The sequence below is a fragment of the Mirounga angustirostris genome, unplaced genomic scaffold (genome assembly GCF_029215605.1).
Source record: "Mirounga angustirostris isolate CCGP_5_RB_7025 unplaced genomic scaffold, mMirAng1.0.hap1 SCAF_1, whole genome shotgun sequence".
Lineage (NCBI taxonomy): Eukaryota > Metazoa > Chordata > Mammalia > Carnivora > Phocidae > Mirounga > Mirounga angustirostris.
The window spans coordinates 46,869,573-46,884,684 of NW_026991709.1; the positions used below are offsets into that span (position 1 = coordinate 46,869,573).

Consider the following 15,112-nt stretch of genomic DNA (forward strand, 5'->3'; position numbering starts at 1 on the left):
CACATAAAACCTATAGCTACTTCTGTATTGTAAAGGTAGAGTTGAGTAGTTGCAACAGAAACCATATAGTCAGAAAGAAAGAAAGAGAGAGAAAGAGAAAGAGAAAGAAACCATATAGTCCACAAAATCTAAAATTATCTATCATCTGGTTCTCTAGGGAAAAAGTTGGCTAGTTCCTACCGTAGTTGATCAAAGAGATTAAATCATCAGTAAGCAATCAGAACTGAGCCCAGTGTATGAGAGTATGTTGATGGTTCTGGGATTTTACACTTCTAGCTAAAGAAAGAGTGGAATGTACTTGTCTGATTGCTTTTAATAGGAAGGAGGTCGGCCAAAGCCTTAGTAAGTGATAGTGGGGGAAGGAGTGGGGAAGCATGTTCCATCTAGCTGGGTCCCGTTTTCTTGTCAGGCAGGTCACATCTTCTCCCTTTCTATTCTCTCCCTTCCCAAGGAGAATAGTGCTCTTTAAAGATGTGGCCAAGATTTTCAGAATACCTGTAGGTTGAGTCCTTTGAATTTAAACCAGTCTGCCTTGTCTTTGCTGCCAAGCTTTATAAATCATTTGGCTGAACAATTAAAGGGCTGGGCCCCTTGTTGAATGCTGCTCCAGGTGCTGTGGGGTGAAACCGCCCCCCACCACTCAGCATGGAAGGTGGGAACCCCACACAGTGACAGCTGTGAGAGAAGGACCACAAGGCATTTGGTTTTCATCTCTACTGGGCTTATGTATTCTCCCCCAATCCCAAATTTTGCTGGAAACACCCCTCTCTGGAGATTGCATCACAAATCTTCCAGTGATAGGTCTCTGAGTGTTTGAGTTAGTCAGCTTTGGGAAACGTGTGTTGCCGTAACCGGTGGAAAGCATTATGACAGGTCAGGCTTGCTGGAGGCCGACCACCTCCTCTTTGTAGTGGTCTCTAATGAATGCCTCCTTCCTGTGGAACTGGTGTTACGTGAATTCACAAGTTGCTATCTCTTGGGTATATCATGTACTGACTGGCCCTGAATTTGGTTTACAGCATCCCTCTTAAGTTATGAAGTATTTGGAGACTGGGGTGCTCTTCTTCTACCCCTTCTTTCTTTTTTGCATCCCTTGCAACTCCCTGTTGTTTGAACTGTTGCTGCGACTGAAAATAAGTGTTAATGTATTTTATCCCAATGAGCATTTGCTTTTAAGCTTGTATGATAGAATGTCCTTATAATCTCAGGTGTGAACATTCCCATTTTCTAGAAGCACCAGTTCCTACCGTCCACTTTTTCCTTGCTTTCACAAGATTCATTCACAGCTACTCACCCTCCTAGTCATTCAGAGTGGGGATGGAGGTAGCCAAAAATTTGAATGATCTATATAACTGAGAACAAAGAAGATTTTGTGCCTGCCTTGTACAACTAAATGTTTATCTGTCCACTGTATCTGTGTGATTGGCCTGAATTTTTAATGATGAAGTTGCAGAACTGAGAGGGACCTTGAAGATCATCTAATTGGGAAGATGTACAAGGGGCCTATAGAGCTAGAGTGACTTGTCCAAAATGATAAAGCCTAGTCCTTTAGACCTTTAGGTAGATGGCTTAATCTATAGTTACACATCCCACCCATAAGACTTCCCCTCTAAAGGGCAATTTAAACAAAGAGAAATTCCAGAAACTTCAGTTTGGGTTCATACTGCTTTCTCTGATGAGTATGTGTGTGTTTTGAGGCTCTCTCTGCTGTCTGTAAATCAGACATTCTTGCTGGGTTGCATCAGATTCCAGGCGACATGATTGATGAAGAAAGGGCAGAGGAGAGATGACGTAATGGCTAGTGCAGCATTTACCTGCAAATTATCTCTAGCTGTGTACTGCTCGGTGTCCGTGTGACTCATGTACTGAGGCACTGCCATCCCTGTTATTCAGCACTGTAGCCTCACACTTACCTCACCCTATGTTTCTCTCCTTTTCTTGCCAAATCTGATTAGAAGCACTTTTGTTTTAAGCCAATGTTTATGAAGCCATAAGTGGACTTTGTACCAATGACCATGTGGAGAAAATAAAAGAATATTAGAACAAGAAAATTACATACTGGCTTGATCGCATCAACTTGATGTCTCTCTTAACTTATTTCATAGCACCTATTATGTGCCCTCTACTGTCAGTGCTGGTAGTTTTCTTCCTGATATGGCTAATTTGTCTCCCAGCTTCAGTTTAACAGCTGACAGCAAACAAACCTATAGCAAGTGCCTACCTTTATCAGTGACTGTGGCACATGCTTTCACATGCTCTTTTCTTGTAAACCTCGAAGCAGTTACTACTGTACCCATTAGAGAGGTAGAGACACTGGCCCAGTTCACTTAGCTAGTATGTGTAAGAATTGGGACTGGAATCCTGGTCTCTTGATACCAAATATAGTACTTTTCCACTACATCACAAGTGTCTTTGCTTTATGGACTCAGGGAATTTTTGTAAGAAAAATGTTCATTTCTCTCAGGTTGATCTTCATACTTGATATTGTATCTGCCTCAGTCCTTTGTTTATCCTTGGGGCACTAGAAGTCAAGAGTATAGGCATATGTATATTTATTGAACAACAGCCACTCAAGTTGTATGGTAGTGTTGTATCAAATAAACACTAAATTTGCATGAATTCAACTACACCTGCTCAGAAAATGAACATAAAAAGAGAAGGAATCATAATTTACATTGTACAGACAAGTCTATTCTGGTTATATTCAATGAATCCATAACTAGGAATGAACCTGAGTTAGGGGGTGTGTGTTGATTTTCCTCAGCCTGCGTCTGTTCCACGTTCCCTCTCAGAGTAAGCATCTTGCCTTGCTCAGTGTTCTCTTTTGTACAACATATATCCTGTTGTACAAAAGCCAGCTATTCTTTCTTACATTCAACCAAAGACAGTAATCTGTACCAGTGCCGGAGGAAAAGGCCACCTGGGTTATACCTACTAAGAGATAGTATGTTGTCTTCTAGCATGGGGCCTTCCTAGGGGATTTTGAAGGTAATTTTGGCAGAACTTGATTTTTTTTCCTATGAAAAGCCTAAACCCCAAGTAAAGCCCAGCTCCTGTAGATTAACATTGGCTTGCATAAATCAGGCAGGGAAATTTTGTTTAGGTTGAACTGAAACTGTCTTGGGCTCAACAACATTGTGTCTATTGGTGGTCAAACATATCTTCCATTTTCTGTTTGTTGTGCCAGGTTGGAAGGACTAATACCAAGCAGATCAAATACTCACTATGTCCATAAGAGAATTGTGTTGTTACTGAAACCAAGGGAGGAGAACCAACAGGAGGAAGAGTGTGATGAGATCACCCAAAAGAATAGTAGGGTGAGACAGAGGATTAAGAAAGCCCCATTGAATATAGTCACAGGTGATTTTTGAGAGAGTAGTTGTGATCAATCTTTAAGTCAGAAGCAAGACACAAGGAGTTAAACATCATCCTAATATCAGATCAGAGTAGTCAGCAGGATATCATGAATCCAAGAAAGGGGCAGCAGAAAGAGAGGCCTGGGGATTGAGATCTGAGGACAAGGGGTTGGTGACAACAGTACATAACAAACAGGATTTGGAGGTTAAAAGCAGAGGCACATGTTGTCATCAAGAAGAATTCTGGCTTCTGAGCTTGTCTGAGAGTCCCCCACTGGTGCTGGTGGAGAAGATCCTGCCTCTGAGGGAATAGAGGCAAGGAGAATTACTGATGTCTTTTGGCAAACAGCTTCTCATGTCCTCCCACCCATTCCATATTGGATTTTATGCAGTTGTTACTTTTCTAAGTAGTTAGGTTCTAATTTTCTTGCAATTTGGGAAATCAAGGCTGGTTCTGCAAGGCTGTCATTGGATTGCAGAAGAGAGTGCCAGGAAGTCAGCATTTGTAAATGGAAAGCCAGTAAAAGTTCAACTGTCATGAATAGAAAAATCAACTCATTCATAATACCAAAACCTCATCATATTCAAGGAAGTGGAGTTAAAACCAAGGCACCTCCCTTTCTTTCCTGTATTTGTGTAGCTAATAGCACCTTGCATTGTTAAAAGTGAAATCCTGTTGGTGATAATTTTCTTTCCCTTAGATTGCTCACTTTGAATTTTTGACTTACTATTCAGTGTGAACTCCAGGAGACTGCTTGACTACTGTCACTAAGAAACAGGCTTTCTTGAAGAAGTTGAACCTGGGAGGCTAGGGTGCTCAGATTAGGACAGAATCTCACAGTGGGGCCTCTCTATCCCCACTGTATGTGTATAAGAATTCCCTTGGATGCTTATTAAAAATGTGGGTTCCAAGGCCCCACCTTAGGCCAAATAAATATTAACCCATGATCAAATGTGGCTAAAGAATATGCATATTAATAAGCAACCCCGAGGATTCTTATGAAACCTTAAATTTGAGTCACTGGATTTAGGAAATGTGTATATGGTGTAGTAAACCAAATCCTAGAAAAGTAACAATTTACTAAATCAAATTCTCATCATTCTAAAGTTAAATTTTATTAATATAACTATGGCCAGGCATGTATGTTTTAATGAAAATTTATAAACCTCTTTGAAGCTCTTAGGAGAAAAATATAAAAACAAGGTACATGTAAAATGTTAGCAGTAGTAATAAATTAAACACCCTTGGATGTGAGAAAAAGGAGACTGTTATGAATTCAGAAAGGCTATGTGTTTTGTGAAATTTCTATCATTTCCCAAGAAGGGAAAGAGGGAAAAGGAGGGAAAAACACAGAGAGAAGGTTTCTTTGGCTTTGAAGATCCTAATCCTTTGTTCTACTTGCCTCCAAAATACAGCTGCTTCCTACTCACAGTCCCTTTGCCATAGGCCAGCTGTGTCTCATTCACTGCCACCTCCGCTACTGCTTTTTCAACCCTTATATACCAGAACAAGAATGAAGAATAGTAGAAAAGAGAAAAGCAAACTGAAATGAAATAAGAGTTGAAGTTTTACAGAAAAGAGGGAGGCAAAGTTACTGGGTTCTAAAAAGACCTAAGGCCATAGGTCAGAAAGCCCTCAGCCATAGCTGTCTGGGTGAAATCATTTGTCATAGTTATCAACTGTGGAATGCAGGTGTATCTGGGAAATTGAGGGGTAGGGGCAGTAAGAGAGACTGGCTCCAGTTCCACTGGCCCTGTTGAAGTAACTTCAGAAACTAACCCAAACTAATCTCTCCCTGAGCCCTCATCTGTTCTTTGGCTCTTATTTAAATTTTTTGTTGTCTTCGAATTGTTTTCTTTGTATAAGTCATTTCTTAAATAATCCCTAAGTTTCGTGTTTGTTTGTTTGTTTTTTAAGATTTTATTTATTTATTTGACAGACAGAGACCCACAGCGAGAGAGGGAACACAAGCAGGGGGAGTGGGAGAGGCAGAAGCAGGCTTCCCGCGGAGCAGAGAGCCCGATGTGGGGCTCGACCCCAGGACCCCGGGATCATGACCTGAGCCGAGGGCAGACGCCCAACGACTGAGCCACCCAGGCGCCCCCCTAAGTTTCTTTGTTATTGGCACTGTTATGTACTTCACCAGCACACTGCTTTCCTCCTTCCCCATAATCGTTACTACTACCCACTGAGGGGATAAATTTGAGTCCCACTTTTCACCCCTTTTCATGAGGTGATCATCTGTAATTTTGTGCCCTAAAGGCTCCTTTAAAAAAAATTTTTTTTTCTCTATGTAGTCATGGAATCCATCATTCAAATCCCAGACGTTTTAGCTTTACCCTTTTTATATTATTAAAACTCAACTTTGGAATGATGAGAATCCAGCTTGTTTATCTTATATCTTCTCTTCCCAAGAAAATTCCAACTTGGGATGCACTCAGCCCTCAGCATAGTGACTCCTAGAATTTGCTGCTTTAGTTAAGAAATTAAAGCTAAGAGCAAATGTTCCTGACTCTGTATTCAATCAGATAACCAAATTAATAATTGTACCATGTCAGTCAAAGTAAGCAATCATTCTTGATAGGTAGACCATGATGCATTGTCTTGAACTGTCGGATTACTAAACCCCTGCAAGCTCTTACAATTGAGCTATCTCTACTGTGTATTATGAGGGATTTTTTTTTTAAAGAAACCTGATTTTGGGGGGCACCTGGGTGGCTCAGTCCATTAGGCATCTGACTCTTGATTTCAGCTCAGGTCATGATCTCACGGTGAGATCATGTGATATCAAGCCCTGCATAGGGCTCCATGCTGGGTGTGGAAACTGCTTAGGCTTCTCTCTCTCCCTTTCCCCTCTGCCTCCCCTCCCCCACCCCAAAAAATGAAAACTGGTTTTTAAAGTATTTTTCTTTGGTCTTGTTTTGCCTACTCTTTATCCAAAATCTGAGCGTATTCATCTTCATAATTCTTTCAGTATTTATTTACTGGCTTTCTTAGTGCCTTAGCTGGTGTTTTTTATATGAGATGTATACCATCTTGTGGCCTATAATTTCCCTGACTTGTATGTTTCTTGTGTCCTTGGTATTCATTAGCCTATTGTCAGATGTTTGAAATGGGAAGAAAAGGAAAAATCACCTGTCATTTTCTGTTCCAAAGGCCTTTATTACTTTCTTCTTTTCTCTTCATGACCACTTGAGTCAATGATTTGAGTCTCTCAGATTTAACCTTTTTATCTTTTATTTATGAGATCAGAATATCATATTGCTTAAAATTTTCAACTGACAAGAAAACCATGTAGAACACAGCCTTAGTGGCATGTCCACAAAAGCAATTTTTACCATGTTCACTGATCCATTTTGTATGAAATACCAAATTCTGGAAACCCATGCTTATACATCCCCCACCTCAAAAAGATAGTACAGTGAGAGAAACCAGATGACGAAGGATGCAGTAGTCCAGTTAGGAGAAATCAGTAAGAAATCCATTAGGCAATGAAGAAGGGAATTAATTAATGACAAAATATACTTTCAGTTGGGTGGCTAAGGCACAGAAAAGCCTAGAATTGGCCCAGAATGTATACAGGTATTGCTATATTTGCAATTCAAGGCCAACCTTCAAAGTGCTTTAAATCAGACAAGTACTTCACTAATGGAAGCTAGAGTGTTGTATAGGCAAAGTGGGCCTGTTTGCTGATAGTCATTGTTATAAATTATACTATAGGACTGACAGGAATCATTGGGAAAGATATATTATCTCAAAAAGATAGATTATCATCTGGTGATAACAGGAAACTGGCAAGAGCTGGCCACTGACGGAGTAGAGGCAAAAGTCTGTTGGTATCTGTTGGTGAGCAGATTCTCATGGCCTCTCACTCACTGGTTATTGTATAGCATGGGATTATTAGTTTTCTAGGTAGTGACGCTCTAATTTTCTTGCAATTTGGGAAACTGAGGCCTCCCTGGCAATTAGGGGTTGGAGTTGGTTTCCCCAGCACAACCTGGCCATGGGACCTATATAAAGAGTGTTGCCCTTCTCATCTACTAAGTTAGCATAATATTTTCCACCTTCTCAATCTTTGCACTAACATAATTACAATAAATCACTGCTGCTCTTGAAGATAATCTCTGTTCTCACATCTGGGTTTAAGTCTTTCAGTAAAGCTGCTTAAGCAGTGGGGAGGAAAGAGCCTTTCCATAAAGTTAAGGTCTTTCCTGATAAAGGTAACTACTCCACCCCTGCTTCCCAATTAGATCCCCTGCCAGCAACAGCATAGACTTGAGCCAGTGCCAAATGTTTTAATACCATAAGGACTCACTTGATAAAGGCTGTGCATGGCAAAGAAAAAAACAGCCAAAGTTCCCAAACTAAAATTTTCCAAGATTTCCATGTGAGATGCAGCCACGGCACCCTTCATCTAATTGTTACCATGTGTTGCTGCAGTCATTGGTACCCTGCAATTCTCATTCTCCAACACTTCTAGAGATTAGAAATTACAGGAAGTGCTAGCCATTTCAAGATGGAAATTTACTCTAGCTGCAGAGACTTTGGTCTTTGTCAGAAAGAAGTACAATAGCAAAGACAGGGAACAATTGTGAGACTGATATTGTGATCTTTCCAAATAATTACTGAGTAATTATTAGTCAGTTAGTAGTATTCAGTGTCGTACTTCATTGTTCCATTAATATTAAACATGTGTTTTCTAGCTTTACTTCCCTTATTGTTATAAATTCTAGATAGGAGAAGGATTGCTATCTTGCTTGGGCACAGAAAGGAAATGCCAACACTAAATAGTTGTTGGGTATCTGCCTAGTTGAAGCAAAATTATTTCATAGATCCCTGAGCATAGGAGAGACTAATTAATGATTAAGAATTACAAAGTACCCAGGCCTTTCAGAAACCTGGAATACCTATATAAATACAGGAAAGAGATATTTTTCTCTGTTTGATTGACAGTGATTTTCAGATCTCATTTATGTTGGTTTTAGCTTCAGCATCTACCAGACTTTTACCATAGTTGCTAATGAATAATAACATTGACTGACTTAAGGAAGACTCAAAAGGAAAAATGAAAGATCTATGGCTATTAAATATTGAATGTCCCTAAATGAGAATTCAGATTGAGTGCAGGGGCTGTATTAAGCAAGGCCTGTTTCAAGTTGACCACCTAACACTTTGCCTCCTGTTTAAAGAAATTAATGGATTTTAATGAAACCTGCAATATTACTTAAGAATATATGATTCATCTTCAGTTCAGTTTATTCTCCTGTTGTCCTGAAACAAACTGATGGCTAATATAAATTTCCACATAATTTCTGTGAGGAAGCTAGAGCTCACAATAGTAGTAATAATATTGATAGCATTAAAAGCAAGAACGAGACTGCTTGCCCATGTTAGCAACCTGAGCAGTCAAAGGCATTAATGGACCATGAAAACTGGAGAGCTGGGGTGACTGTGGGTCAGAGCTAAGGTATATAGGCAAGCACAGTATAGGAGAAACTTTCATCACCTCCACTACACTGAGCCATTCCTCTTGATAGAGCAAGCTCTTAATTTCCCCTGGTTGTTAATCTGGCACCTTTCATGAATATCAGTGTTCACTTTGGAAAATAAAACAGCGAACAGCCAAAACATTTAAGTGTTAAGGGGGAAAAAAAATCAACAGAGGAAATTACAGTAGCACTTAATACAGTGGCACCTTTTTCTTGAGTCATATGAGGTGAAGATATTTGAGAGTTTGAGGCTTTGACAGTCTCTTTAAGACAGTAGTCAGAGGTCTTGGGAAAGTGGTATGCATACACTGCCACCGATTAGCTATGCCCTTTATACACATATGTGTCCACATTTTCAAAACTGGCCTGTTAAAAATATATATGAGAATCAAGTGATTTGAAAGTAAATACCACTTCGTTCCTCATTGCTTTTGCTCCCTGTTTGCCATTTCCTTTCTAATATTAATTACTGTTTCTGAAGGAATTGGTGTTTCCTGCCCTGTTTCTGTTTGTTTTGGATCATCCATAGTTGTTAAGAAGTTGCCATGTTTTTTTGGAATCTATTATATCAAGAATTGAGTATGATACCAGGTTCTCATTTTCTTCTGTCTCTCTTATTTTTAGGTAAGTCATCTGATTGGAGTGTCATTTCATTTGATGGAATTTTCCATTTGGTAAAGTATTACTTTTTTTTATCAAATGATGTAAACTTTCATTTTTGTGATTTCTCAGTCTGTATTTTCCCACAACACTGACCTCCATAGTATGCTCTGTCTAGAAGGCAAGGAGTGAGAGTCACAGAATGAGAGAAAGAGAGAAGGCGGCCTGGGACACAAGGGAAAGGACATGTAACTAAATATATTTATATGTCAAGAAGAAACACTATTGAAAGAAACCTACCTTTTCATAGCTATTTTCATGAATTTTGCCTTTTAGAATTTCAGGAAGTAGAAGAGTTGCTACAGTAGTCCCCCCTTATCTGCAGTTGTGCTTTCTGTGCTTTCAGTTACCTCTTGTCAGCCACAAGTCCAAGAAGACCAAGCAGATGGTCTTCCTCCTGACATATTATCCGAAAGTCAAGGGCAGCCTAACACTACATCATTCACCTCACTTCATCTCATCATGTAGGCATTTTATCATCACACATCATCACAAGAAGGATGAGGATAGTACAGTAAGATATTTTATGAGAGACCACATCACATAACTTTTATTACAGTATATTGTTATAATCATCCTATTTTATTATTACTGTTGATCTCTTACTGTGCCTAATTTATAAATTAAACTTTATCATAGGTATGTATGTATAGAGGGAAAAAAGTATATATGGGTTCAATACTATCCACAATTTCAGACATCCACTGGGGCTCTTGGAATATAGCCCCTGTGGATAAGACAAGACTACTGTATATTTAATTGTGTTTAGAAAGGATTGGGCTTACTTCAGAGAATCCAACCAAGTAGTGGCTTTCCAGTTGTATTTGGTGAAAATCTGACATTCCTCAAAGGGTTGCTCTACATCTTGGGAAAAGCATATCATCAGAGAGAGCTTTTCTTTTGAATCATTGTTTTAAGTCCTCTGGTATTTGTTCATTTTAAAATGCAGTTATTAAATAGAAGCAAAATACACAATTTTAAAAGTACAAAACCAGGATTCTGTGGCACAGAGATGGTACCAGGGCTTGTAGTCCATAATAATAGAAGATTGAAGCCTCCAAGAGTGAGTATAATGAGAGGGACAAAAGGACACATCATAACATCACATGGCTTTTCCCTGATGTTCTGGATCTTTTCACTAATAAGAAGAATGTCTGTATTTGTTACACTTTCTGTAAAGATAGATGAATTATGAATCCTAGCAATTTGTTTTCCCTTGGGGGAATGTTTCTCTTTCCACGGAACCACATACATATTGATCTATTGATAGATCTTTTGAGTAGAGACTGAAAACTGTACTGCCAGCATCCTGCCTTTCCCAGTGTTTCTTGACTGGAAATCTTGTTTTCTTCTAGAGATTAACTTGATAAAAAGATACAGCTTAAAATACCCAGAGAACCAGTTAGATACCATATTCCTTTGATTCTGCTACTGTGTTATCTCTTCCCTCTCCACAGTTTTAAATTTTTAAACTAAATACCTGGTATTCGTAGTTGCAAATCCTGTTGAGACCATGGAACATCGGCATTTGTTGTTGCTGATTGAGAGGTTTGACAGTCCTTGGATATTTGGATGAAATAGTGATAGGATGACATTGGCATTCTGTTCAAAAAGTTTAGTGGCTAAAACAAAGTTCCTTCTAGATCAGAAGGTTATCCCATCTCTACCCAGAGATAGGCCCCACCCGATAGGTCCAAGAGCATACAGGGTGGGGACAATTTCTATTCTGCAAAGCATTCTGCTTCTGGTTGAGTGAATGAGTGGATGGATGACTTTTTAAATAAGAGTTTTAATATTTTAATATTAGAGATATTTTTAAATGAAGAACTTCCCGTTTTAGTAACAATTACCTTGTGTTTGGCAACGTATGATATTGTAGGGATGCTTTCTCATACTAAGATTCTGATAATTCCCATATTAATAATCATGTAACTAGGGGCACCTGGGTGGCTCAGTCGTTAAGCATCTGCCTTCGGCTCAGGTCATGATCCCAGGGTCCTGGGATCTAGCCCCACATCGGTCTCCCTGCTCTGCGGGGAGCCTGCTTCTCCCTCTCCCCCACTCTCCCCCTGTGTTCCCTCTCTCGCTGGTCTCTCTCTGTCAAATAAATAAATAAAATCTTAAAAAATAATAATAATAATAATCATGTAACTAAATTTTATTTCTTTTAAAAACCTTTGTGAAGGGAATGGTAAGTGGGAAGCAAGGGATGACTGGTATCCTTTAACTCAAAGTATTCAAAAAAATTAAAAACAAATAAATAAGGGTGTTAGGATTTCTAACACTTTCATCTGTCTTTTATATTCCAAAAGGATAAAATATCTAAAAATTCTTTCTGCCTTTTATATCTTTACACTAGGAAGGAAATTGGTAGACTTAATGTGTCGTCAACCATTCATAAGTTCTGCTATGTATGAATTATATAAAAATAAATTAATTTCGGGGCGCCTGGGTGGATCAGTCATTAAGCGTCTACCTTCAGCTCAGGTCATGATCCCAGGGTTCTGGGATTGAGCCCCACATCGGGCTCCCTGCTCAGCCAGGAGCCTGCCTCTCCCTCCCCCACTCCCCCTGCATGTGTTCCCTTTCTAGCTGTCTCTCTCTCTATATCAAATAAATAAATAAAATCTTTTTTAAAAAAATTATTAATTTCAATGCTGTTTTCTCTTTTCTTTCCTTAGAATCTCTCTGGTTTTCCCATTAATGTCATTAAAAGCCCAAAAACAAATAAAATATTTTTTGTATTTCCCAAGAAACCAGTTATCCAAAGAAAAGTCCAGCATTCTAGTATTTTATAACTTTGGAGAAAATCAGGAGGTTCTTTTTTTTTTCTTTTTTGTAAGATTTATTTATTTAATTTAGAGAGAGAGCAAGTGGGTATGGGGGAGGGGCAGAGGGAGAGAAAGTCTTAAGCAGACTCCATGGAGCCCGAAGTTGGGCTCGATCTCACAACCTGAGCCAACACCAAGAGTTAGACACTTAACTGACTACTCCACCCAGGCACCCCGAAAATCAGGAGCTTTTTGAAAAATACATGTCACTTAGTAAAGGGTAGGAGCATCTAGAAATAAGAATCCTCCCTAATATTATAAAGACTGGGAGAAGTTCTGATGCTTATGGAAGAATTTAGACTCCACCACCCCATGCCAAATTAAGTATTTCATACACTCAATTTAGTTTCAGCTCAGCTAAACTGTCATCAGAAAAGGCAGACACGGGCGCCTGGGTGGCTCAGATGGTTAAGCGTCTGCCTTCGGCTCAGGTCATGATCTCAGGGTCCTGGGATCGAGTCCCGCATCGGGCTCCCTGCTCCTTGGGAGCCTGCTTCTCCCTCTGCCTTTCTCTCTCGCTCTGTCTCTCATGAATAAAAAAAAAAAAAAAAAATCTAAAAAAAAAAAAAAGAAAAGGCAGACACATGTGTTTTCCTCAATTATAAAATGAGTTGATATCAAGACCAAGATACCAGTGATGGATTGATTTTTGGATCTACTAAGCATATTCTAACAGCAGTCTCATTTCAAGGCCAATAAGTTGTATTAGATAATAAAGTATGCAGAGACTGTTTGAAATTAAATTTAATAGAAAATGGAATGACCGTATTTTTTGTTCCTTTTCTAAAATAAGTTTCTTCTAAGTAATTGAATAATATTTTTTAAATATTCTCAATCTCAGGTTCATTGCTTCTAGAATTCTCATGATCCTTGAAACTGAATGCTATGATTATTGAGGTGAAAGTTGCTATAGCTATATAACTGACATTACAGAAAAGAAACTGGCTCTTAAATTCTCTGTGCCTCAGTGTCCTCTTCTGTTTGTCTCCACTGGACTGAAGGCCCCATGAATTTAAAGACTGACTGCTTTTGCTTATTTTTATACCTGTCACTGTTGCCATACTGCCTGGTGCATAGTAAGTACTCACTTAATATCTGATTAATTAGGGGAAGTACCATCAAATATAAAATCTCAACCACATGTGAGAGTTGTAAGGAATAATGAGATGATGTGTGAATGTCTGTGTGTGTGTGTATGTGTATCCCAAATACAAGTGCTCAAAAATAGTTGTTTTTTAATCTGATTCATGCTAACCAAATTTACCAAAAACTACCTTTCAAACTAGGATACCCCTGTTAATTTGTAGTGGATGACATCTTATACCTGATTTGAGAGCCAGAGTTGTTTATATCCTTTAGTCCCTCCCTATTATTGATCAGGATATGTGTGTGTGTGTATATACACACAAACACACAGGGATGTATATAAGGCAACTAATTACAACTAAGAAATTGTTTGAACATGACATGAGAATAAAGGGAATAAATTAAAACAGGCTGATACTTCCCTTTCTTGATTCTAAGGTTTCTTCCAAATAATACCTCCCTTTGATATTTCCAGATACACTAACAAGGTTTTATAGCTGAGTTTGCTTTCTCTTAATCTGTGAGAACCCTAACACCTCAGGCCAGTCATTATATGATTTCTTTTTTTTGAACATAGTTAATTTACTCCAAATATATCACAAAAACTGATCACTTTGATTAAGAAGTGCCACCTAGGGGAGCCTGGGTGACTCTGTTAAGCATCCAACTCTTGATATCAGCTCAGGTCATGATCTCAGAGCCATGAGATTGAGCGCGCCCCACTCTTCCCCTGGGGTCAGGCTCCGCACTCAGTGGGGAGTCTGCCTGAGATTCTCTCTCCCTGTGCCCACCCCTAACACACGCATGCTCTCTCTCTCCCAAATAAATAAATAAATAAAATCTTTTTAAAAAGAAGGAAGTGCCACCTATACTCATCTTTTTTAAGAAGATTTATTTACTTATCTGAGAGAGAGAGAGAGAGAGAGCAGTGGGGAGGGCCAGAGGGAGAGAGAGGGTCTCAAGCAGACTCATACTGAGTGCAGAGCAGGATGCAGGGCTTGATCCCATGACCTGGAGACCACAAGCCGAAACCACAAGTCAGATGCCCAACAACTGTGCTACCCAGGCGCCCCAATATACTCATTTTTTTGATACATTGACAGCCTCCCAACTAGCTTCAGTTTAGATTTGTTTTCTGATCTTGTTTCCTATTTTGATCTTGAAGTCTACTTTGCGCTTTCTACCAGTACCACTGGTGATCAAGAATCACTAATATGAGGGCTGATACGATACTTATTCAGTACTGTCCGTTTCCATAAACATGTATTAAATGCCTAGTGTGTGGGCATCCTGGGTTGTGATTCAACAACAGACAACATGAGTCATAACCATCTATGAGTTGTAAAATCAAAATCAGAGGTTCTCCCTGTGTTCTAGAATTCAATCCTCAGAACTAAAAGGATGAGAGTGAGAGACATAGCCTTTGAAAACCCTGTTATGGTGCCCATCAATGTTTCCCAATGTGTATTCTGTGGAACACCAATTCTGAGGGATGTACTATCAAAAGTCAAATAAATTTAAGAAAAATAGCAATCAGTATTCTTTTTTTTTTTTAAGATTTATTTATTTATTTATTTATTTTAGAGAGAGAAAGCATGAAATGAGCAGGAGGGGCAGCGGGAGAGGGAGAGAGAAAAGCAGACTCCACACTGAGCACGGGGCTCATTCTTATAACCCTGAGATCACAAC

The 15,112-nt window shown here is 39.1% G+C and overlaps 2 protein-coding genes across 7 annotated transcripts in view; one reads left to right on the forward strand and one right to left on the reverse strand.

The window, feature by feature from the left end:
* Positions 1-15,112, forward strand: part of CMSS1 (cms1 ribosomal small subunit homolog) — a 380,673-nt gene that overhangs the window by 187,607 nt on the left and 177,954 nt on the right. The window contains exon 1 of one of the 3 annotated variants that reach the window (XM_054504144.2): positions 9,471-9,520. The exons of the other annotated variants lie outside the window; for them this stretch is intronic. The gene's annotated coding sequence lies outside the window, so the exon portion shown is untranslated. Of the gene's footprint in view, positions 1-9,470; positions 9,521-15,112 lie in introns of those variants that run through there. 3 annotated transcript variants of the gene reach the window in all.
* The window catches only part of FILIP1L (filamin A interacting protein 1 like), a 300,285-nt gene that overhangs the window by 187,147 nt on the left and 98,026 nt on the right, over positions 1-15,112 (reverse strand). The gene's annotated exons all lie outside the window — the stretch shown is intronic.